Raw genomic sequence first — 25000 nt, forward strand, 5'->3', positions numbered from 1 at the left:
ATTTCAAATTGTGTCAAATCATTGTGAACTTCAGTCAATGGCTTAATGTTCTTCATTGATCCCAGCAATCGCACAAGAATGTAGTTTCCACGGTGGACAGTTTCAAATTGGGGGTTCCTTTTAAACATTTTACACATCTTATTTAAAGTTAATAAACATTTCCAAAATATAACGAGATCATGATGACTTGAGGAAGAATGAAAAGCCGAGATCTTAAAAAGTGGAGGTAAAAATGTATAGGCCTACATTATATATATATATATATATATATATATATATATATATATATATATATATATATATAGGTATATATATATATATATATATATATATATATATATATATATATATGAGAGAGAGAGAGAGAGAGAGAGAGAGAGAGAGAGAGAGAGAGAGAGAGAGAGAGAGAGAGAGAGAGAGAGAGAGAGAGAGAGAGAGAGAGACTGTAACATTGATCTCATGCAAATAATTTCGTTACTTGGGAATTATTTAAAAAAATATATATATAATTACTCATATCAATTTAACATAAAACCAACACTTTCCGTCATTTCACTTTGAAATTAATCAGTCAACCAAAAACACAGGAATTGATTACGCACTGTCACTGTGAACGCCAATTACAACCATGTGTTGAAAATACGAGAAAGGGTCCTGCATTAAAGCTTTCGTGCTGAGCGAATTACGGGACTTAATAACGTCAAAACATTAATATATTAATTACAACGTTCATTTATTATAAGGGAACTGTGCACGTGCTGTAGTAGTTTATATCACACAGTTGGTAATTTCTCCGAGAACAACAATATCGGGTTCTTTAAACGTCCAGAGTGCCAGAAATTTTACCACTTGAAATTAAATATGTCTGGTTTCAGTTAGTTTCATCAGAATAAATACTCAGCAGGACGTCGGCTGGGCAAGGCCAACCCCCAATGTGGTGCTAAGTATATTAATTATTGTTTTTGAGTGACTAAAAATTAAAATCAAGATGTGTGATGTTGTAAATTGTTAAATTAGATGGATTTGTTTACAGAAAAATGCAATTAAATGTGATTATACTGTAAATATTGTGATTGTAAAGAATATGTAATTTAACTTTTTAATAAAAAGAAAAAAAACAGCAATGGCCTCTCAGTAAACAGCTTAAACTCATGGTCCAGGTCTGGGATAGATCTGCTGCCCTGCGAATCCCAGGCAAACACATAACCACTGTAATAGCCAAGAGGCTTAGTACGTCCCTGAGGAAAACTGGGGACTACTATTTTCTATATGCTTCGATAATGAGTATTTGACGATAAACGAGCAATGAGCGTTGTGAGATTGTGAATGCCTTGGATAGTATATATTACAATGACTGAAGGTCCTTTAAGTATAGGGCCCTTAGAATAAAAGCGAGTATAGTAACACCTAAAGTTCTCTTGCTGACACGATGGGGTGACCTCACCGCCAACCTTTTGGAACATATGTTCAGCTACCGTAGACAAATGGCTCACATTTGGTAGGCCTTTCTAACCCCAATCAACCTAGGTGTGAATAAGTAGACCTAACAACATACGGTAGGTTCAACAACGTCGAATGCTGGGGTCACACCCTTTATAAAGTTAATATAACGAATGCGTGGATGAACGTATCATTGCTAAAATAATAATAATAATAATTATCATTATTATTATTATTATTATTATTATTATTATCATCAGGTAAACTACAACCCCAGTTGGAAAACAAGACGTTATAAGCCAAAGGGCTCCAACAGGGAAAAACAGCCCAATGAGCAAAGGAAATAAATAACCGATATAAAAAGTAATGAACATTTAAAATAAAATATTTTAAGATCATTAACGGCATTAAAACATTTCATATATAAACTATAAAAAGACATGTCAGTCTGTTCAACATAAAAACATTTGCTGCAACTTTGAACTTTAGAGGTTCTACCGATTCAACTACCCGAATAAGAAGATCATTCCACAACTTGGTCACAGAATAAAATTTCTAGAGTACTTTGTAGTATTGAGCCTCATGATGGAGAAGGCCTGACTAGTAGAATTAACTGCCTGCCTAGTATTACGAACAGGATGGAACTGTCAAGAAAGACAATGTAAACGATGATCAGAATTATAAAAAAATCTTATGCAATATAAATCGTGATCACCATGTAAAATCGTCAAATGTCACCCCATTACCTCTATTGATCAACTGATCTATACCAATTAATTTTGTCCTTTAATATTTACAAAAGAATAAATTGATGTGCTGCAAAACCATCACTTTCGTTCTCAGCTGACGGGAATATTTTATCTGAGAGTGGTGCTTAATCTACCACAGAGTGGGGTTCCCCTGCAGTACAGGACAGAAAAATTAGCCCCTGAAGTAAACTAACCCAACCGATTACAGTTCAATAAGGTGGTCCTCTGCATCTAAGCATTTAACCTACACGGCAAGCAAATATTAGGTTGACACGACTAACACCTATCATTAAGGATGCAACTTTTCAACGGCACATTAATACTGATAGTTTTTATGGTTGCAGGCCTAGTTTTAACAGACAGGATATAATTACATATTACATAACCATACAAATAACACCGAGGTACTTTCACTACAATATCTAGGTTGTCTATCCCTAATTGCACGACTGGGGCTACTTACACAATTGTCAGGAGTGCAAAGTAAAAATCCCATGATTTCAGTAGGCCTAGGCCTATGTATGCTTCAGTGGGAAGCACACAATGCTTACTGCCAGCAACTACCCAAGCATTAATATTTCAAGATAAGAAAGAGTACGTTTCTCTGTTGCTCATATCTCCACCTAACTATAATTGTAAATGTCAACAATAATTTGGCAATTACAATTCAAATTAATGAACCTTTGAAAATCAAAGTTACGTTTACAAACGTTACGTCATTGTATTTTGTATGCAAACATGAACATTTTGGAAACCGACAAGGAATTTTTCTATATTTATTGGTACGTAGCAACAGCTGGTACAAAATGCTGTTGGTCAAGGGGAAAATAGCCCGTTGACAAACAACCAAACCACGTAACATACATCGCACACTCACAATGGCTTAACTTGGTTCAAACCGCTTTGCAACATCACTAATAGTAATCTAACAGGACATCAAACTATATATAACATGACGAGTAAGAGCAAAATACCTTGCGAATTGACGTTCCTCGATATGGAGTTTGTGGTATTTAATCCAAAAGTCCATTTAATTGAACACCGATAAAAAATTTGTTGGGGAAATGACCTTGACAGACTTCCATGTTCTTTTGCAATCTTCAAGACACTCTACCGACTACAGAGGAGCGTTGCGACATGCCAATCGTTAAGTCTTTTAAAAAGTAACTGGTATTGTGAAGTTGGTGTTTCTATCTAGTTTCTAGAAACTGATCTTAAAAGGACACACTACTAAAGGTTAATTTTGACCCAGCAATGATTTTACCAGCAACAAGAATTTTAGATGAACATAGTTGGATTTAAAACAATGAGGTACCGAGACATGTTTCCATCACACATCCAAACCTTGCAATGAAGAAGCAATTATATATTATGAGAATTATCAAATCAATTGCATAACTTAACATGTAGACTAATGTGAGCATAAAATCTCAACTTGTGATTCATTTATGATGTTCAATACAGTATAAACATATATATCAAATCGTCCGCCCACTGTGCGAAATAAGATTGGAACGCTTTACGTAGTTACTGCCAGATTTTAAAGAATTATAATGTTGGGATGAATAAATATACCATGAGATGCAAATAAGTGGAAAAATTTTAATATCAAATAAACCCTAACTAGAAATTCTATATGCTAATTGACATTATTATTCACCAAAACGTATGTAAACCTTACATCTGGCACACCTGACATCATTGCATCGTACGTCCGACATCATGACCCGTGTTTCGACTTTAGAACCCCGTAACTTCCATGAGAACTTGGAAAAATGGCGCAATCTGTCCATGAGTATCATTTGTTATTGTGATTCGCGTTAAATTTCGACATATTTTCCCGCGTAACTATAGTTTAATGAAGCAATAACTGGCCACTGCAACTCTATACGGTGAGTTCTTGCAATTAATCCATGCTACAGGTTTGGTATTAAACTTCATTTGAGGTCCACAGGTAGTAATACTATGGTTAGCCAACCCACCACTCAACCATGATATGACGAGCTTAAGCAATATCACATTACAGCATTATTTTTATTTTGACTCTAAACACCGATAATCCCGTTTGTAAATTTCTTACTTTGACGTCGCCAATCGTTAAAATTATCTGAAATGCCTAGTGGTGTAATTATCTATACTAGACAATGAATGGCTATCGATGGCTATACTAGACAATGAATGGCTATCGATGGCTATACTAGACAATGAATGGCTATCGATGGCTATACTAGACAATGAATGGCTATCGGTGGCGGATGTTTTGGAGAAACAAAACGTCGATTTCTCTGAAAGATGCGTAGGTTTCAAACTAGCGGATAACCCCCCCCCCCCCCACACACACACTAAAAAAAAATTCTCCTATACATTTTTATGGCATTTTAGTGTTCAACATGCCGACGAATTTTTGTGAGTTAGTTTAGTGTAATCAGACACTATCAGAAATCCCAAATGCCTTAAAACTTGAATTGGTTACATACTATACATGGAAATCTTTGCTTCAAATCAGTCGTTGGCTATATTTTGAGATGTTACAATTTCAGTAAAAATTCTTGGAAATGGGCTGAGAGGGAGATGTATTTAAGTGAACAAATTGTTGATTGAGACTTACTTCTCAAGGATATTATCGTGTATTAGTTTTCGTTGGAAAGGAATGCCGACAGACTGAGGAAACCAACAATTTACCCCATCACGAATAAGCAAATCCCCCCGCAGTGGGATATTATTATTGTTATTATTATTATTATTATTATTATTATTATTATTATTATCAGGCTGGACAAGTAGAATGCTACAAGGCCAAGGGTTCCAACAGGGAAATCAGCTCAGTGAGGAAATTAAATTGTAAATAAACTATACAGTACACCGGCATAAAAATAATGGATAAAAAGTATAGATTTTATATTATATTTATATATATATATATATATATATATATATATATATATATATATATATTTCATATATACATATATATATATATATATATATATATATATATATATATATATATATATATATATATATATTTCATATATACATATATATATATATATAATTCATATATACACATATAATTCATATTACATATAATTTATATATACATATATATGTGTGTATATATATATATATATATATATATATATATATATATATATATATATTATATATATATATAATTATGCGTGTGATCTGCTTCATCAGGTGGATATATTTAATTCGATTGTTTAATTCCGGCCACATGGGGAGGAGGCCATTGGGCACCGTTGTGCAACTGAGGGGAAAACCATGCATGTGGACAGTAAAGTTTAGGTTAAGAGTTTGGACAGAAAGAGGCATGAAGTAAAGGTTGTGGTAGTCTATTGGAAACCTCCTTGCTCAAGTTCTGTGGTTTACTGTATAGTAGGGTTTGCAACCTCACCATCCTTGTGAGCAAGGTATAGGGTGTTAGCGAGAACCTATAGGTCTACCTGCTGAGTTATCAGCAGCCATTGCCTGGCCCTCCCTGGTCCTGTCTTGATGGAGAATGACCTTTGGCGCTGATCATATGCTATATGGTCAAACTCAAGGACATTGTTCTCCTTGATTCTGCCATTTATAACCTATAAAAGTTGAATGCTAAAAAATGGGTTCAGCTAGGGATCGAAGAAATTGCAAAGACCCACAATTAATGCATAGAGTACCATGGGGGTTGTAATGAGGATACCACCTTATGATTTACGCATATATATATATACTGTATATATATATATATATATATATATATATATATATATATATATATATATATATATATATATATATCATCTCCGCCTATTGACGCAAAGGGCCATGGTTAGAGATACTATGTAAATATATGATGATGAGGTTTTGTGGGAAGTATTTTTTTTATGCAAGGTGTTTATTATAATAATTGCCCAAGATGGTAACTGTTGTGCGTAAAAAAAAAATCTTGTGATAAATGTTTTAATATCTGCTAACTGGCACAGTTGCCCAAGAGTTAGAGAAAGGTAGAACGTTCTAGATTTATGGAGTTATGGAGGGAATAGGAAGTGGTAGGTTGGGGATTGGTAATAGAAACACGATTACCTAATGTAAGTGTGAAATTTGTTATAAGAATAAAATTAATTGATTTGAATATGTGTTTGCGTGTAAATTAAATTGTTTACTACATGATGAAATAGAGTAGTCACCTAATAGACGGGCCAATTAAATTCACTGGGTCTTTGCTGAAGATTTATAAGGGATCAGATGTGCCTTTAAAACCAAAGTTTAAATTAGAGTACGAAAGGATTGTTAAGCCAACTCTACATTTTGAAAAAAATGTCCTGATGTCGAGTATGAACGGCAAAGAAATCAGGATTGAAGTTAAGAGTGCACGTATAGTATATTTGCAGTTAGTGGGATTGGAATATTAGTGATATAGAGATTTGGGAAGAATAAACTCCTAATCATTGGGAGGTGGTATGTTAGGAAAAATACAATTTTCTTAGAAATTGTCATTCATATATATATATATATATATATATATATATATATATATATATATATATATATATAAATGAAATTCAATATTTATAATAATAGGCTGATGTCCACTGCGAAAAATACACTTCATAGTCTCAGTAAAAATGTTCCTATGTAGTTATGCTTGCTTAGGCCTACTTATATTTTATCATTTTGGCAAAGCACTGAAAGAAAAGACACACACACACATGTTTATATATATATATATATATATATATATATATATATATATATATATAGATATTCAATATGTACAATAATAGGCTAATGCCCACTGCGTAAATACATTTCATAGTCTCACTGGTATAATATTCCTATTCAATTATTCTTATTTACTTATTTTAATAATTTTGTCAAGACATTTTGATCGGACCGAGAGCGAACTGAAGGTGTGAACACACCAATACCTAGACCAAACCGATAGTGTGAATCAACCCTAATGGGTCCATTGCCTGATAAGCCCCGCCCTCTCCAATGCCTTATATCAAAGGCACCAGCTTTCTCCACACCTATTCTCTCCATATCATCCCTCACTTTATCTTAGCATCTAATTATCTGCCTCCTCGATCTACCCCCCACCTTAACAGGTTCCTTCCAAGCTCTCCTTACTCCTTCTCACCATATATCCTTAACACGTGCCTGCACCATCTCAGTCGTGACACTCTAATCACTTCTGTAATGTCTACTACGCCTGCCATTCTTCTTATTTCATCGTTTTCCAATCACTCAAGCAATAATATTCCCATAATCTACCTCAGCACTTTCACATCTGTTCTCTCAAGCTTTCCTTCCTCTCTTCGTCTTAGCACCCACGTTTCCAATTCATACATTAACATTGGTCTCATTACTGTGCTATAGATCTTGACGTTTAGCTTGATTAGCATTTTCTTATCACATACCACACCCGCTACCTCCCGCCGCTTCACACAGGCTCCTTTTTTACTACTCTGAACTTCCTCCCTGCACATGTGGCTCTTTAATTCAGTGGTAATTGTGGTAGTAGCTTTTGTTAGTTTTCATGTTAGTGCCACTCCTGTCTAGTTGAAACGGTGTTTTATATGTATATATATATATATATATATATATATATATATATATATATATATATATATATATATATATATATATGTATATATATATGTGTGTGTGTATTTATATTATATATATATATATATATATATATATATATATATATATATATATATATATATATATATATATATATATATATATATATATATATATATATATATATATATATATATATATATATATATAGCCTACGTGTAACATTTTAGATTCGTTCTTTATTTGTTTTTCTTCCTCCCTCAAGACTTTTCTAAGCGAGAAATCCCGTAGCATCTCAGCGAGATGATTAATTGGGCGGATTTTATTATCGAGGGTTTAAAACACCTAATCCCCAGGGAATGATTTACTCCCGGGCTTTTAGGAAAGAAATTGTTCTTGGTTTTTAAGGAGTCCGGAGCTCCTGCTGTCTCGCATGGACGGCTGAGCCGGTCGGTAACATCATGGAGTTCTAAGTAGCTGTGTTTGTCTTCATTAAGGGCGTTTTGAGCATGGCTAAATGAGCCTGTTTAGATTAGAAAGGATGTGAGAGAGAGAGAGAATGGCTGGGGAATGGAATGCTGAAAGGATGCATGCGAAAGAAGCGAGGAAACACTGAATGATGATGGATAAAGTCAAACACGGTACGGATGGAAATTCCCGAAAGAGTGCTTTATTATCGTAAAGATTCACAATTTCCAGGTAGTTTATGGTTTACTTTGGAGAAAAAGCGGAAGGAAAGCGAAAGATTTTCTTCGAAATCTCAAGGTAAAAGTAAACAAGCGAGTTGGTGGCTGATGGCTTTGTTTAGTCATTCTTTCCCTTTTTCTTATTTTGAATTTTCTTCTTTACTATGTGATGCTTCTTTTTCGAGGTAACATACTTAAAGTATATTCTGTTTCGTGATAGAGCACATTTTGTCTTTGCAAGGTCCGCGGTCCTATCCCTTCCCGCTAATGTCACCACTTGACCCAGCTGTGAATGAGCAATATACTGTAGTTAATCACAATTTTTCATAATTTCAAATGTATGATTAGCCACCTTTGGAGTCACCTACCTACTTTTCACACTCGCCAGTGGTCAGAACTGAATTATTGCCAGCTGAAATACGGTACATGGTTTTTATCTGTTAATTATGTGTCTATGAGTCATTAAGTATATATATATATATATATATATATATATATATATATATATATATATATATATATGTGTGTTGTGTGTAATGTATATGCCTGTACATTTCACCGTGAAATAGTGGATGATCCCTGTGTAGAATATTTCCACAATATCCTATTTACCTAAACATAGAGTTCCTCATCATAATTTTCCGTCAAATCCACCAAAGACTTACGCAATTCGTTTTGAGTACCTCATCCACATTTTAAACCCAACTTTTTCTGTCTTCCTCTTCTCCTTCCGCATAACATTTCATAATTTTCCTTTCTTTTCACCTACCATTCAAACTCCATTCTCTCCACATAATCAAACCATTTCAAAAATAAATGACATCCTTTAAAATATTGGACGAAAATTGGCTCATAATGCTATGTGCTATGAATGTCGTATCGGGATGTGGAAATGAGGAAGCTAATCCATTTACATGAGGGAATATTATTATAAAAAGTCTTCATAAGAAAACAGATACATATGCATACAAAGCTACAAATAATTAATGAACATTTGTTCATTTAGAAATCAAACGTTATTCCATAGCACTGGAGACATTGGAATGGCGGCCTATAACAGTCAAGGTGGGAATAATTAGCAATAGTTGAGCTACCTCCCTTTTGTACACATCAAGAGTGGATGGATATATGGAATGCATTATTATTATTATTATTATTATTACCACTAGCTAAGCAAACCTAGTTGGGAAAGTAGGATGCTACAAGACCCAGGTAGGGCTCCAACTGGAAAAATATCCCAGTGAGAAAATTAAATAAAGAAATGAATATACTATATCTGATTAGTAATGAATACAAAATATATAGAATTTATGATAAAGTAACGTGAAATAGATCTACCATATAAACTATGATGAGAGACGTGTCAATCTGTTCAACATACAAACAACATTATATATATATATATATATATATATATATATATATATATATATATATATATATATATATATATATATATATATATATATTTGTGTGTTTACATATATATGTGTGTGTGTGTGTGTATTACAGTGTGTATGTATGTATTGCGTGTGTGTCTTTATTCTTATGTTCTTATCTTTGTTCCCAAAAGCTTTAGCAAATAATTATTGGTAATATCAGATTGCTTTATGGCAATTTGATACCATGTAACGATAGCAGTGTCAAAACAAGATTTCAATTAATTTTGGAACGAAAGCCAAGCCTTTTCGGCATGTTTTTGGCGTTTATTTAATCTATTTTGAAGGCGTCCGTGAAATTACATATCAGTGGGACTTTCTTTTAGCCTGGTTTCGGTGATTTCTTTTTCATCAGGTATTTTTGGAAATAAAGTTGAGCCGGATATGTCCTAGTTTTGTTTGAATGGGATTTTTATCTAAAGCAAGTCCTGATCATCTTGATTTTTTATTTTGTGTTTATCATTCATTTATCGCTGAGCTTCATGCTTGAACCACTGTCGGTGTTATGCAGATTCAACTAAAATGACACAGTACCTGTTTTCCCCTGGTGTGTAATGAAAGCAACAATATTTATTGTTGCCCTCGCCAATATCTAAGAAGGGTATGTATTCACCCCTGTCGTCGTTTGGTTGTTTGTGAGCATCGATACACAAAAACTACTTCACTGTTTTTGACCAAACTTGGTAGTGATGTTGGGTATGGCCCAAGGATGAATCTGTAACTTTTAGATAAAGTAGATCAAAGTATAAGTCCACAGCAGTACTTTGAAAATAGTTGCAATATTAAGTAAAGGAAAAATATTTTGTTAGTATATTATTTGGTTGTGAACGGCATTACGCAAAAACTCATGAACTAATTTCAACGAAACTTGGTGGACATGTGGGGTATGACCCAAGGACAAATCCATTAGATTTTGAAGAAAATACATTGATTTACAAGTACTTAGCGGAGTTAAGACTGCTTTGGCTTGGCGAAGGCATGCTCTCTACTGCGTTTTACTCTTCTAGTTTAATTACTCATTGCCCAGGAATGACTGGCCTTTACCCGACCCAGCCTTAGCTTGCATTAATGAAAAAGAAAACAATTAGTAAGGCCAAGTAGTCCTATATTACTACCCCAATTTGGTTTAAATCTGGCTAACATAGAATAGTCACTATTTTTAGGTCGATTTTTATAAGACTTTTAGTGAATGGCAAGCAAATCACACACTATCAGTAAAAAATCTATTTAGGAAATTGTCATAGAAAAGAGCCCAACTTTTACTGTATACACAGTTTTATTGTATATTTTGCTCTGCACTGTTGTAAGTTGCATTATTTATTTCCGGTGAAAGTATGTATATTTATATTTCATTACCACTTGAATCTTACAGCCATGGCTATATATCAGTCGAACAGTTTGCAAACAGCGAGGTGCTAAATGTAGAATCTAATTTTATGGCGTTTGATACATGTAACAAGGTTACTGCAATAAATAAGATAACTTTAGACGTTGATATCTGAAGCTTTCCACAAAATTTAAGCATTTCCGGTTTTTATCAGCGTTCAAATCACACACCGGAATTGATAATGCTCTTTTTCGAATGTCGAGGTATCCTGCAGAAATTAAAGATGAAGAGGCGATTGCCGCTGTCAGCGGTCATTGTCAGTTAAACTAAAGGTTTCTGAAGTTTTCGCGGATATAAATAGTCCTGTTTTCGAAGGTTTCAAAACCTGATCAGTTTTCATAATCTCTTATTGTTTGTACTGTCATTATTAACAATGTTAAGTTGAGCTGGTATGAGACGCTACGTTTTGTCATCAGTTGTCTCATTGCAATTTATCTTATTTTTTCCTAAGTTGTGTTTGATGTTCTTTAATAAAAGCTGTACAATATAAAAATTTAACTGTTCCAAATAAGATAATAAAACAATGTGACTGAAATTGTTGTTCCGGACAGTGCTGGATCTTTTGGCTTTACCGCTGAATTATCTTTCTTCAATATTTGCATTGATGATTTGACGTTCATGTAGATTTGTGTATTCAACAGAATATTTACATTCTAATTGTAGCTTCCACCCAAACAACGGGAAACGAGCGCTTTCATAATATTCTATTTATTGTTTTTAGTATGCATCGGTATGTTATATTTTCATATCCTTGCAGTTGTTCACATCTGAAAAATAACCCCAAAATTTATAGTATGTTATCTGGAAATCAAGAACAGTTCTCTCGGGTGTCCGCCATTTGCCTTTCTAATGTCAACATTTGGATTCTCCCACTGATTCTATCATCCCAAATTCATAACAACTTCCTCCATTCTAGAATCGTTGGGCCACATTTGTTTTCATGTTTCCATTTGATTTGTTCGTCTCATCAGTGCCGGTTATCTCGGATATTTGTTATGACTTCAGAATAGATCGCAGAAGGTAGTGTTAGCGATTCGGTTTTTTTTTTTTAATTATTATTATTTTTTTTTTTAAGGAAAAAAATAGTCTTTGTCTGTAGTCCTGGCAATATGTAGATTACTTTGTCATTGGACGTGTTCTTGATGTCATGGCTTTGTTCGGTAAATGCACACACTCTCTCTCTCTCTCTCTCTCTCTCTCTCTCTCTCTCTCTCTCTCTCTCTCGTTAACTAAGAAAAGACGTAGTTATTCTAAAGGATATCTCAAATATTGAAATATTAAGTTCTCAAATATCAAAATATTGTTTAAGTTCATTTTTAGGAATGTTATAGTCTATCGAACAAGTGCATTTGATCTCTAATTAAAAAATCGAGATTGCTATGGAAATATGAACGTACAAGAAGGCAAAGATATAAATCACAAAAACGCAGTGGGAAAATGTTGACAGACGAACTTCGCTTTCGTTAGAGGCAAAAGCAAGCGACTGCTGAATCCCCTTCGTTCCAGCCTATCCCCTCCCTCCCCCTTACCAACACCTTCAGCCCATCTAGCGAGGGTTGTTGAGCCTGGGAGAATTTGCTCAGCCAACAGACCTGGTAACGAGAAGCTGTAATGTGTCTCTCCTTCAACCATCGCGAATGTACGTCTTCCTCCGTTTCCTCAAAGTCGCCATTCCAGACTGAGACAAGCATCTGGCGCTAGGAGCCCAAGACGTCGTTCGGCATCGCTCTCATTTTCTTTCGGCCGTTTCTTGATGTCTGTTGAAATCCCGCCTGCACAGATAAGGATGATACGAATCCTACACGCTAGATCCCGTTACGACAGTCCCTTTCTTCTGGTGCCGGTTGTCGGTGGGTCCTGGCGCTATTTCAAGTTGCATAAGGCAGCGAAGAGAGCGCTGCTGGCCCTCCTCGGCCCGTCTCTTCATCTTCTTATTCTTATTCCTTTTTTTTTCTATCCAACCAGTTCCTTTGTAACAAGGTGATGTCATGCGGTCACATCACCTGATTTTTGACTGATGAGTTTTTTCTTTTCGTATAAAATGTATTTTTTCCAAGTCGCATTTTCAGTGGTCTCTTTTTTCAAGGATAAATAAATGGCCTTTTCCATTTTCTCTTCTCGGCGAATCATTTTATTCTGTGAAAACCAAGTCTTTTTCTTTTTAAGTAAACGTCCACGAGAGAGAGAGAGAGAGAGAGAGAGAGAGAGAGAGAGAGAGAGCCTTGATTCACTTAACCGCCCCTTCTTAACCATCTCGCATTATCATTATGTTGACGGGATAACGCAGGAGAGTGGAGAATTCTATTAAAATGCAAGCTCTCATGCTTTATTATTCTTGCATTAAGTAAATTGAATTAGTTAGTCATTTTGGAATTCGGAGAAGGTATTCATCTTAGCAGCGATGAATTAGGGAAGGAAATGGGTTAGGGTGCGGGACGGAAAGGAAATACGTTTTAATAAATCATCGCTAAGCTTTTTTTTTGGATATTCGCCGAATAAAACTCCAGGGGAAAGTAAATCGACTCGGTTCCATGCAGAGTGGTTAGCAAACTGCACATTATATTTTGGTCAGTTATTAGTTTCTGTGAGGTTTGATTCGAGAAATGTGAGGTTAACAGTTATTGTTAGCAGTATAAGTTTTGATATTAGTGCCAATTATGATAATTTTATATAGAATATTATTATTATTATTATTATTATTATTATTATTATTATTATTATATAGAATATTATTATTATTTATTATTATTATTATTATTATTATATAGAATATTATTATTACAATTATTATTATGATTTTCATTATTATTAATATTATTATTATTATTATTATTATTATTATTATTATAATAATAATAATTATTATGATATAATAATAATGATAATAATAATATTAAACTAATGATAGTTAGTGCTATTTTCTTATTCGATACTCAAAATATCCTCATTAAAATGAAATATAGAAACTACAATTATTTCGTTTTCCAAAAAATATTCATCGATTTGAAGAGAGCTTTCGAGTGTGTGCTAAGCCTTCATTATCGGTGAGGGCTGATAATGAGGGTTGAGCAGTCTCTCCAAAGCTCTCCGTCAATCATTTTTAATCCTTTTGGACAACAAAGTTATTCAAGCTATTAGTATTCATTTATCATTATGAATTATTGATATTATTGTTGTTGATAGTATAAGACCAACATTTTTGCATTTAAAGTGCTAAGTTTAATGTTTTTTACACTCCTTGCTTGAATGAAAAAATGGTTTTAGTTGTTTATTAAAAAACATTTAACAAGGATTCCATTGAATTTTTCTTAATTTTCTGGCTTTAACTTGGTCACATCCAAATTTTGAAATTATTATTATTATTATCATTATTATTATTATTATTATTATTATTATTATTATTATTATTAGTGAATTGATGGTAGACCAGTGTGAAAAGGTATAAGAGTAAGCACTAATAAACTTTAAATGAGAAATAATAGATATTTTAAATATACTAGATCAGAAACAGCGTTAGATAAATAAGTCTTATATATACTATGAATATAGACTTGTGTCTATAGTGTGAACTTCTCATGTTCCACCGATCCAACCACCAAATTAGGAAAATCATTCCACAATCTCGTCACAGTTGAAATGAAACTTTTTGAATGCTTGGGACTATTGAGCATTTTGATGTTTAGGACACGACTGTTAGAACAAACTTAATGAATTACGAAAAATCTTATGCGACATGCACATCTGAATGACACTGTCAGAGAAAAAATATCCAGATCAGGGATACGGAATTAGATAGACAACAATTTTTTGTCCAAGAAATTAAAATGAGGGTCAGCAGCTGAAGACTAGGCAGAACACCATTCAGGACACGGAAGAATAAAAAATAAAACTATTTCCAAAAAAAATTAATCAGCAAAAATCTTAAAAGTCTTTCTCAATATATCAGTATATTGTGCAGTGGAAGAAGAAACAAACCAGTCTTAGTTCCCAAAAATAAATTGTAATCAAGAATCACACCTAGAATTTTAAATGAATTGTATACAGTTAAAAAGACACCAGCAGTGAAAAGATCATTTATTTTTATTCTGAGGAAACCAGGAGTGGTGATACGTTTAGGAGCTTTAAATATTTTTAGCTCTTTTGTCTTATTTATGCCTTATATGTTTTATTCAATGTTCGCTTTCAAATTCTCACTATAATATTGTGGGAGTCGTCATTCAGACCAAATTTTCTATTTCTTGATTTTTCGTTACGTGGGTAAATGGTCTCTTTATGCCCCATTTCTTTGGGTTTCGGTTGAAGATAGTACCATTCGTCCACCCTTCCCAAATCTAGCAAGGTCCTGCGCGAAAATGGAGCTTGTAGGTGATTTAGGGACGCTGTCCTAAAGCACGAACGCAACTACCTCGAGAAGCGTAACTCGTTTAAAGGATCCAGAGAACATCGAAAATGGGAGGGAGAATTTCACTTTTCTTTTTTGGGAGCGAATGAAGTCCTTGTACTGGGCCAGCATCTGTCGGAATGCAAATTGCACAGGTTTATGCCCGAGTTGTTGAGACGAAGAGAGATGAAAGACCCGTGTACGTTGTGTTTCTTGGACTTGGAAATTCATTCATTGCTTGTTGGAATCCGAAACCCAACATCCGCCTAATGAGAGAACTGGAATTCAGTGTCATGAAACACTTTAGTATCTTTGTATTATAAATTTTTTGGAACTCTTCCCTTCTCTACTGGCAAGCTCTGAAATTCCCTTCCTACGTCTGTTTTCCTGCCTCAAGAAGGCCAGTCGCTTCATTCCCTCTGCATTCCTCTTTTGTCATTGTTTTCGTCTGTTGCCCGTTACATAATACCACTGCATATGAATGAAATTATGAAAAGCTGTTTACATTTACTGTGAATTTCACTCAAATTCAACTTTTTATAACGGAATTACTTGTCAATTAACTTAGAATTAGGGAATATAAAAACGTGTTTATATATAATTCGTACCTCTTGAAGTGAATATTAGAAAATTAAAGGAGATCATGCGTATAGCTTGAATTGATTAGAAAATGTTTTCCTACATTGTAAATTTCACCCAAATTCAATTTTATAAAACAGGAATTACTAGTCAAGTAACTCAGAATTATGAAATAGAAAAATAATGTTTTCTTAAATAGAATTCGTAATTCGTACCTATTAAAGTGAATATTGAAAAAAAAAATGAAAGGAGACTATGCATCGACTCTAATTGATTTTAGAGAAAATCGACCTCGATAATTTCTAAGGGAATTTAGTGAGGGGAGGGGTTTAGGGTACATTTTTTTTCAACTCTGTTAGACGACCCATTGACTCAGGCTTGCCAAGTTGAATGACCTTACACGTCTCATTACCTCGACTTCGGCATGAGGTCGATATTCAGCCAAACTCCAATTCAACCGCAAAAGGTAATTTCTACGTAAATTACCTTCGTGCTTAGAGTAAAATACATGATGACTTTCGGGCTCTCGGGGCGATAGACTCGTTTGCAAATGAAGCGGCCATTTCGTGATACGTCGTAATTGTATCAACATCAGGTTTAACCTTTGCTTCAAACAAAGGGGGTCTAGGAAATACTTTGAATGTTGGTCATGAAACTGATAGAAGAGAAATCTTTAATCATTATTGATAAAATGTTATGCTAGCATACATGTTAGTTATGTTGTGAATAGTAAAATAATTGATGAAAAAAGGAATCATCATCATCATCCCCTCCTACGCCTATTGACGCAAAGGGCCTCGGTTAGGTTTCGCCAGTCGTCTCTATATCGAGCGTTTAATTCAATACCTCTCCATTCATCATCTCCCACGTCATATTTCATAGTCCTCATCCTTGTAGGCCTGGGTCTTCCAACTCGTATAGTGTCTTGTGAAGCCCAGTTGAAAGTTTGATGAACTAATCTCTCTTGGGGAGTGCGAAGAGCATGCCCAAACCATCTCCATCTACCCCTCACCATGATCTCATCCACATATGGCACTTGAGTAATCTCTCTTGTAGTTTCATTTCTAATCCTGTCCTGCCATTCAACTCCCAATATTCTTCTGAGGGCTTTGTTCTCAAATCTACAAAATCTGTTGGATATTGTTTTATTGTCATACCACGACTCATGTCCATATAGCAACACTGATCTCACTAAACGGATATATAGCCTGATTTTTATATGTAATTGCAGGCGATTTAATGTCCAAATTCTACTCAACCGGGTCATTGTCTGATTTGCTTTTTTCAATCTTTCATTAAACTCAAATTCTAAAGACCCTGCATTAGAGATCATAGTTCCTAAATATTTAAATGATTCCACCTCATTACTCCTTTTTCTTTCCTATGATATTTCATCTTTCTTTGCATATTCCGTTCTCATCATCTTTGTCTTTCTTCTATTTATCTTCAGCCCAATCTCGTGTGATATTTCATGCATTCTGGTAAGCCAGCTTTGCAGAACTTGGAAAGGGAATATAAAGATGAATATATTTTTTGGGAAAACTTCTAAAAGTAAGAAAAAAAAATGTTAAACACAAAATGATAAAAAGATATCGCCTGTCGAGACAGAAAATTTATGAGTGACCTGAATAAAAATCGAATTTGAGGCGGAAAACGCCAAACACATCAGGACATCACGGGATATTAGATACCGTAGTAGTATTGTTGCATCCTGGTTGATCTTCAGGAGAAGCGGAGCGCTCTACGACCTGGGAGAGTTTTTATAAATATTCAGAGATAAAACAACGGATTGACATATTGTCGATTGCGAAGGAAAATTAAGAATAACTGACGGAGATGTCGAAGGTTGCAAATGCTTAATATCAAGGGGAAGGAAAAGATGTTGAATTCATGAGAGAACTGGTGGGTTAAAATGGAAAGTGCTGTTAATGAAATAATTGCGAATGTATAAATTAACTAAAAATTAAAAAGTGAAAAGTAAATAAAATAAGAACAAGAACTGAAAATATATGACACGCGCATTAATTTTTTTTTTTTTTTTTTTTGAAAGTACTCTATAAAGTTTTTACCTCTAATGACACAGTATGCTTGTTAAATATTTTCAACATATTGGCGGGTAAAATGTTTCTCTATATCGTAGGTATGGTAGAAGAAGGCCCAGAAATGAATGAATACAAGATTTCTTGAATCCCCCCCCCCCCCCCCTCAGTAGGAAAAAAAAAGAAAATGAAAATTCATAACAAAGCCAGTGCAAACAAAGGAAAGAAATTAGGCCAAAGCTAAACAATAACGCATTTATGCTCTAATGAGAAGCAATAAAAACTTTAGCGTATTTGGAGGCAATTGTTTTGTGTCCGAGCGCGCTCCCCCGGGAGGCAATGATACTCATATTAAATTTCATTTCAAACTTCAGATGTTTATATTTTTGTCTGGGGCCTTCGAAGTTGCTAAAAGGGAAAACGTCTAGGAAGAAACTTTCCCCCAACACATTTTTCTTACGACGAGTTGCCTTTGCTTCGATGGTTTTTTTCTTTCTCTTTGTTTTTTTCTTAATTTTTTTATGTTTAGTTGTTGATTTAATATTGCTCGAGGTTTCTTTATTCAATGGTAATCTCAGTATTAGTCTGAAGACCGGAAGCGTTTTCTATGGTTTTCGTCTGATTCTTCTGGTTTCTTATTTTCTTTTCATTCTGTCCGTCAATAGTTTCATAGAAGCATTATCGTTATTCCCATCAATATCTACGCAATATGCAATAACGACAATGTCATTAAAATCATTTGGCAAAGATCTGGAAATATTCCCAGCGTAAAATGTTCGTCACGTTGCCGGGAGGCACCAACATTCATTCAAACTTAAGAGCGAGAGAAATTATATCGGCAAACTTAAATGATTATGAAAGAAAGTTATTTGCGAAAGTCATCACCGTAAAACGAACCACTCTTCGTAATGCGATGTTGGGGGATTTTATTTTTCTTTCTACATCGTACCCCGGCCTTGGTCGAAGAGGAATTTATCTACTAATCCAATGGGGAATTTTACCTATTTTATATTTTATCCAGGCGCTGCCATCATTTCTACACCCAAGAATACTTAGTTTTTATTATATTTTATGCACACGATACACTTTTCACACTAATTCATTTGTACGGCTGCGTTTTAAGGCACGGAGAATATATATGTATGGTTTGCAAATGTATATGTACAGTATGAATGTGTGTGTATATATATATATATATATATATATATATATATATATATATATATATATATATATATATATATATATGTGTGTGTGTGTGTGTGTTATTTTGTATTTATATATGTATGTATGTAACCTATACAAGCAAGATAATTATCAGTGAATCATTTATATTTTGATTGCTGCACCCTGGATGAAAACCTTGTGAATATAACTTCCATAACACTAACAGCAGCTTCAAGCCCCTCCACACGAGGCTCACAACAACCTGTTCAACCTATTTACTCACAATTTTCAAACCTGTTTTTCATTTAGGTCTTTCCTCTCCAACTCCGGCATTTTCAAAGTTTTCCTCTCCCCCTCCTTCTTGACACTTCTGCGTGATGCATTATTATTCAGTGTATTGTTGTCCATCACATTCACATACAAGAACAATCTCAAAGTGCTCTGATCCGTCATTTAATCAGTGTTAACATTTTTTTACGACATACTGAATGTATGTAACTATTTGTCTTTTATCGCATAAGAGTAAACAGTTTATCCCTACATGTAGGATTTCTCCCTCTGATTTTCTGAGTTACAATCAGTAACCATTTCACTATCGTGACAATGTTATATATATATATATATATATATATATATATATATATATATATATATATTTATTTATTTATATTGTTTATGCACCCAATATTTTATTATTATTATTATTACTAGCCAAGCTACAACCCTAGTTGGAAAAGCAAGATGCTATAAGCCCAAGGGCTCCAATAGGGAAAAAATAGCCCAGTGAGGAAAGGAAATAAGGGAATGAATAAATGATGAGAACAAATTAACAATAAATCATTCTAAAATCTGATCTAAAGATCCCATCATTAAATTATCCAAATAAATTATGTCATATAGGCGAGTCTGACACTTCATTGTATTGAACTCCAACCTATTTTGCATAATTTTATTTTTCTTCAAGCTTCTTTTCATATAGATTTTTCACTTCCTTCTCTTCAAATTCACCTGTCTTCATTCCATCTTAGCTATAGTGTAAATTCGTCTTCACCATCTAAAACTTAAAATATATTTTCACTTTTCATTTCATCTAAATTAGGATCAGACACCTCTTCTCATTCTCGCATCCATTAGCTTGCTTTTCCATTTACATAATTTAAGGAACGTTTCCCCCGAATTCTCTATTTTCCAAATGTACTTATGAATATTATTTTTTGAAACCCTGCATTTCTAACAATCAAGCCTCATTAGGAATGTATTTCCCCAAAATTTGCTCCTCTCGTAATTTTGCTTCCTGATCTTCATGTCCACAAATTAGTCTTGTCTCTTTCTCTGTCGCCTACCTTTGTAAATTTATTTATATTTTTGTCATAATGTTCTGTATTTTTTTTAATCACTGCCTTGTACAGATTCAAGCTTTCCCAAAGACGATTCCTCCCTTAATGTCATTCTTGTACATTTTGGGAAAGATTATAGGTCTACCTGCTGAGTCATCAGCGGCTATTACCTGGCCCTCCCTTGTCTTAGCTCTGCTGGGTAGGGAATTTGGTCGCTTATCATGTGTATTTATGGTCAGTCTTTAGGGAATTATATTGTTAGCCAGAGCATTTTCATTGTCCCTTACCTTTAAACCTTTAAACCCGTACAATGTACGACCTAACCCATTTCAAGTCTCTTCCCAATCCAGCTTTTTTGTCTTAAAACAAATCAAATATAATTTTTCTTTTATACCTTATCAACGCGCACATTCAGAGCTTCAAACTTAATTTCTATTTTTTTTTTCACTCTCATTACTTTCAACAGTAATATAGGTTCTAGGTCTGTTTGTGTCCAGCTTGTTACTTATTTTTATACTATATAATGTGATAAAAATACTGAATTTTTTTCTTGATATCCCCCAGAATATAAGAGCAAGATGGATTGAAAATGGAATGAGGTAAAGACATTAGAATGAAAGTGTAAAGCGAAAATTTCATAGATAAAATCTTAGTATCAGGAAGGAGTGTTTTGGGTTATGACACTAGAGATAGAGAGGAAGAGCTGTAAAAGTTTGACATGTTATATTGTAAATTTTAGAATGTTTATGTAAATAACTAGTAATGATATGAAGACGACATTTATTAGATTTAAAAATGAAAAGGTAGGATGCGTTAATGTAATTACTAGCAAGCGGCTGCGGTGGGGTAATGTAATTTTGGGAGAGAAATGGATGTTTAGATAATATCTGGATGTATGGAAGGTTCCAGAAGAATTGTAAAGGGGGAACAATTTTTACTGTATGCAAGGGTAAACGGGATGAAGACAAATTTTAAGAATTATAAAGAACGATTAGGGTGAATAGGTTAAGTTTTTGTTACGGAATAGTTAATGGAGAAGTTTGGGAGTAAAGTAAAAGCTTTATTATGTGAACATGACCTAGAAAAGCTTATGAGAAAATTTATGATGATATAATGCGGCGTCTGCCAAGAGTATGCAATGTTGGAGCTATTGTGATTTAAATATTTTAAAGGCCACTCATGACTGCCAGAGGCAAGAGATAAGGACAATGCCTTAGCTAGCTGGAGACTGACCATATATACATATGATCAACGCCCAACCCTCCTCTTCACCCAAGCTAGGACCAGGGAGGGCCAGACAGTGGCTGATGATGACTCAACAGGTATACCTATAGGCTCCCCCAAATCCCGTTCCTTAGCTCACATGGATGGTGAGGTTGCAGAAGCTACAAGAAACACTCGAGCTCGACTGGGAATCGAATCTCAGTCCGTCAGATCCCCAAGCAATAACGTTTCCAATATGCCACCACAATCCTATCGAAAGTTTATAAGTGAAGCGTATTTTGAAATATAAAGATATGAAGTAAACAGTTGGAGCTTAATTGTGGATCTGAGAAAATGGGTGTTATAAATGGATATTTTATATCTATGGAATGAGTATGCAAGGAGCTATGGAAAGAATAAAAAGCCATAGATGTAGAACTCTTTGTCATAGGAATATTTGTGTGCTAATAAATAAAGATAATTAGTGTTGATTGGGGATGGTAAAGATCAATTAAAAAAAAAGAAAAAAAAAAACAATGAATGAGGTTAACTCTTTGTTGTATAAAATGAGGAAATTGAACGCAAATGAATGTTGATACTTTGGATGTATGGGAGTACTTGATGTGTATATGTATTTGGGAGTAAATAGAAATAGTAGACATAATAAGGAAAGATGGATCATAATAAAGGAAATGCAAGGTACCTTCAAGGATGCATGCAAAAGATCAATGAGTAATAAGGCTTGTTTGTAACATCTAGATTTGAATTGTATGAGTGGATTATTAAGCCCACTCTTTCATGGTAGTAAATAAAACATTGTGATTGTGACTTGAGTTTCTTACATGTGTATGGGTTAAGATGTATGGAAAGGGTGATAGATATTCCGATACACAGACGTGATAGAGGCTAGGCTATTTGTAAAGATGTATCAATGTCCTATGGTTTAGTCATGTCGAGAAAATTGTGCACTTGTTGGATGAATGCATAACTAAAATGTTGATAAGCAGAATGGAAAAAATATGGGAGCTGAAGGACATTGAAATCCATGAAAGAAGAAAGTGCCTGCATGGTGGTCGTTTATGATGGGATGGTTGTAAGGGATTCTGTGCTCAGGTTAGGAACCTTTAGTGCACTTGTGCGGAAATGCTAATGTTGTGAATATTTACTGCTTAGTTGGATAACCGTAGTTTCATTGGTTAAAGTATCAAAATACTGTAGTAATGAACTAAGTCGGTTTTTATACAACGTTGTCCTATTAGGAAAGTAAATAGACAGTTAGATTACACACACACATACACACACACACACACACACACACACATATATATATATATATATATATATACACGACCGTAATTTTAATGTTTCGAGAATACCAAATATGTAATTATTATTCAAGTTTAACCAACAGTTTAATTATTCTTGTGCCATAGCGTACAAATACAAACGCCAATCTAAAAAGGCCTCTCCCTTTAGAATACAATGTATCCAACTGTGAAGAAATTCGGTCGGATTTTATAATTACCAGCAAGTGTACGGAGAGGTGCCTGGGGTTACACTCGAGCTGGGTTGCATAAATTACTTTCGGCCATTTTTCAGAAAAGCTTCGTTTCAATTCTCCGACCACCCCACCATTCCCCTCTTATTACGAAGGATAAATCTTCGTGAATAATTTTTAGTGAAGTTTGCAAATTTGTTTTATGCCACTGCTGAATTTGTAACGCCGGCATATTTACTTCACAAGCATTTACCTCTCCAAAAGGAGTATGCTTATATAATCAACTGCGGTACAGTTGCTAAGCAGACGCTCATTAATTATCACCGGACTTGCTTTGTTAATTACTCCGGTTGAAAAATATTACTGTACCAAGCTCTGGAAAAGGTCGATTTAAAACCATGAAGAGAATTGGCACCTAAAAACAGTGCTTGGGTACTCTTGTTTTTTACCAAACCTCATTATGGCTCACTAACACGTTCATTACTTTACAAAATTTTAACCGTCCTATTTTATCCAAGTGTAAAAATTAGTTTATCAGAGAACGCTCTTATATGTAGGTTACAAAATATTGATAAACAAAAAACCTGGGCTCTCAAGTTTAACTTTTCTTTCGGGTGATGTTTCACGAGGCATCAAACTTTTATCAGAAGAGAAAATAGGTATTGGTCCAATATTTTACCAAAACAGACCCCCTCATTAATGTCAGTCAAAGCTCAGCGGTCTCTCCGTCGGGGGACAAAACTTGGAGCTCAGTTTTGTCTGCCTTTTTTGTTTGTTGCTGAGCGGTGTTGTGTTGCCATTTAATGATACCTAGTTAGTGACTGTAACTTCGCCCATAAACAGAGTTAGTAGTTATTTGAAGAATGATCTATTGTAATGTTTATCTTCGAAATTTATTAATAGACATATGAACATTTTGTAATATTTTCATCAGAATAATTATGTAATGGTGATTATATTAATCAGTAATACTTATGTTGTGTCATTTCATATTAATTTTCGTACTACAATAGGGAAATATTTTTTTCACAATTGTCTTTCACATGGGAATAATAATGATAATCGTAATGAAAATTATTATTGTTAGTAATAATCTGATAATGTAATAATGTACCAAAATGAACGTTTTATACTCTAGAGTTGGGTTACTTTTTTCAGTATTGTATCCCATTTAGATGAGAGAATAAATTTAATGAATCAAAACGTACCTAAAAAGACGATCATAATGTCAGCGGTAAAGTATTTAATCTAATACCTTAATTAACATAACTTATCGTTCCACATACAAAGAAACCCTAGCTTATTTCATGTACAATAGGCTTTCATGTAGGAAATTTCACATGGTAAATTTATGCATAATTAGTATTTTCGGGAATATTCTAACCTTTTCCTAAGGATGAAAATACATACAGTATATCAACGTTTCTGAATTCTATCGCATGAAATATGACCTTTCTGAGCGGGGATACCTTAACGTGGTGAAAGGGCTTGCGCATCGCCATG

General features: G+C 34.1%; 1 long non-coding RNA gene across 1 annotated transcript in view; it reads left to right on the plus strand.

Moving 5' to 3' along the window:
• The first annotated feature begins 3953 nt into the window (after positions 1–3953).
• LOC137634498 (uncharacterized) overlaps positions 3954–25000 on the plus strand; it is a 34483-nt gene continuing 13436 nt past the window's right edge. Inside the window, exon 1 of the long non-coding RNA XR_011042517.1 lies at positions 3954–4081. This is a non-coding gene — a long non-coding RNA (uncharacterized lncRNA). The remainder of the gene's footprint in view (positions 4082–25000) is intronic.

The sequence above is a fragment of the Palaemon carinicauda genome, chromosome 44 (genome assembly GCF_036898095.1).
Source record: "Palaemon carinicauda isolate YSFRI2023 chromosome 44, ASM3689809v2, whole genome shotgun sequence".
NCBI lineage: Eukaryota > Metazoa > Arthropoda > Malacostraca > Decapoda > Palaemonidae > Palaemon > Palaemon carinicauda.